We start from the raw sequence: 2,596 nt of genomic DNA, 5'->3' as shown, positions 1-2,596 counted from the left end.
ACATACCATATCTTTAAAGCACATTTTTACCCCCAGAGAGTTCTGGGTTCTGTAAGGTAGTTTGGTGCTGCTCTTCAGACATTGTTTCAGAGGGATGGGCTGAGAAAGGGTCACTTATGACAGGCTTGCAAGGCAGGCAAATGTCAATATCTTCACATTTTAGGCTGGGGGTGGGTGGTTGTTAACAACCCTTACAGTAATTTACAGTTACGCAAATCTAGTTCCATTGTCTTCTCAAACTACCTCTGATCTAGACATGTTATACTCTTTGCTCTCTGACCGTTTAAATGGGAACCCAAATATAACTCAAAACATTCCTTATATCTAAGCATTTCCTATATGTATCATGACACAGCACTGAAGTGATGAAGGAAGTATCATCTGGTAGACAGTTGCTCTTCTACCCAGCTCTTAAAGATACAGACCCTTTTTTATTTGCTTTATATTTATATACCCCCCTTTGTCTCCTCTTCGCCTAAATCTTGAGATTTCACTGTACAGTATCCTCATTCATGTATTCCTATCACTGAAAATAAACAGGCATCTTGGGTGCCATCTAGTGAACACTTCATGGAAGTTAAAAGACATTGCCTCTTTTCTGTAAGTCACAAAACCGCCCTGGTATTGGTTCTGACTGAATTGCACTGCTTGCCAATTTGTTTTTTTGGGCCCAATTCAGTGTTTCTGGAGAAGAGGGATTGACTGCTGAACCACTTTAAGACTTGTAGCTCTATGAGGGGAACAAGGGTTGCCTAACAACTCGGCAACCTTAAAATCTGAAATTCGCAGGATTCTTTTTGGGGGAAGCCATGACTGTTTAAAGTGCCATGATATTATTTTAAATGTATAGTGCAGTTGGCACCTCAGATGGAAGCTTTTACTGCAGAAATAGATTTTCCAGGCCTTTGGCTTCAATGCCACCCATAGATTTATTTTTAAAAAGCAGCCAGAAGTCAAAGCTCTTCACATACTAGTCCAGGCTTCCTCAAACTTGTCCCTCCAGATGTTTTGAGACTACAGTTCCCATAATCTCTTACCACTGGTCCTGCTAGCTAGGGATCATGGGAGTTGTAGGCCAAAAACATCTGGAGGGCCGAGGTTGAGGAAGCCTGCACTAGTCCATAGTCCCAACCTTTGGTGTACAAGGTTCTCCTCCTTCCTATTTCATCCTCACAACAACTCTGTGAGGTAAATTAGGCTAAGAGATGGTGACTGGCCCAAAGTCACCCACTGAGCTTCATGGCTTTGTGGGGTTTCGAACCCTGCTCTCCCAAGTCCCAGTCCAACACTCTAACCATTATACCCCACTGGCCCCCTTTGCCCTTCCTCTCTTTATTCCTGGCTTTTAGATGCTTATATTTCGGATTGAAAGAACGATCACCTATAAAACCTAATGACTTAACTACGTACAGTCTTTGCATCTAGCTTACATAGGATCTAGGGTGGAATGGGGGTAAGCTACATTTGCATCAATGGGGAATTATTTTGATCAGGCTTTCCCTGACCCATAAGATGGGGTCCACTGACTAGTTACCACTAAATTCCCATTTTTGCAATATTGCAATATTGTTGCACTGGATTTTATGTTGCATCTCTGTTGTTGTTTTTTGACACTGTGTTATTGTTTCCATGTTGCACTTTTGTATATACTACTTAGAGATTTAAAAAATATTAAGCAGTTTAGAATTAACAAGAACAACAATATTTTTCTCAGTGCATTTTGTAGTTTCAGAGAAGGATATTTCCTTCAGACTGCAGCAGTAAAGGAAACAGTTAAATTTCCTTTCCCTGTATTCTCTGTAATTGTCACCCCCATGCGATTTGCATTTTTTTAAAAATACAAAAACTAGGAGGAAGATGCCACAAGTTAAATAGCTGTGAAAGACTAAACTGTCACTGAAAATGAGAAACAAGCTGAAACTATACACGACAGGAGCAGGAGCAGATTCATGTGCTACTGAAAACCAGATATTGTTCAATTGCACAGAAAGCACAGTAGGCCCACATATACCTTCCCACAAAGAACCCTGGGAACTGTTATAAGAAAAACTGCTCCCATTCCCTTATGGGGCATACAGAGCCCATATAGAGTCCTTAAGTGGGTTTCCTATTGGTAGGAGAAAACAGAGGCCAACCAGAGTATATTGAGAAGCAAAGGGGCTGGTAAGTCTGATCTTTATTAAAGGAACTGTTGCAACAGGGTCCCCACTCACCACATGCAGGAGGCAGGAGGGACCCCGAACAATGGTGCACAAGCCCAGGGCCGGCCCTACGGCCAGGCTGGGTGGCGCAGGATGCCAGGGCGCCCACACGCCCGCCAGGGGGGCGCAGCTCAGCTCGGTGGGGCGCTGGGGAGTTTCATCCCTCCAAGAAGCCGGGCTCCATCCCTCCGCGCTCTCGGGCTCCGCTTGCCTCTGACTGAGTAGAGGAGAAGGGAGAGAGAGAGAGGCTGGGCGCGGGCAGAGAGGCAGCGAGAGACGCCCGCCTTCTGGCGCTTCGGCTCAAAAGGAGGTGGAGAAACCCCGCTCGCGCGCACCCTGGAAGCTTCGGGCAGCACAGCGCCCCCGCCCGCCTCCCCTTTATATTTATATTAAGT

Source organism: Zootoca vivipara, chromosome 5, assembly GCF_965207765.1.
Source record: "Zootoca vivipara chromosome 5, rZooViv2.hap1.1, whole genome shotgun sequence".
Lineage (NCBI taxonomy): Eukaryota > Metazoa > Chordata > Lepidosauria > Squamata > Lacertidae > Zootoca > Zootoca vivipara.
This window is presented reverse-complemented; position numbering follows the sequence as displayed.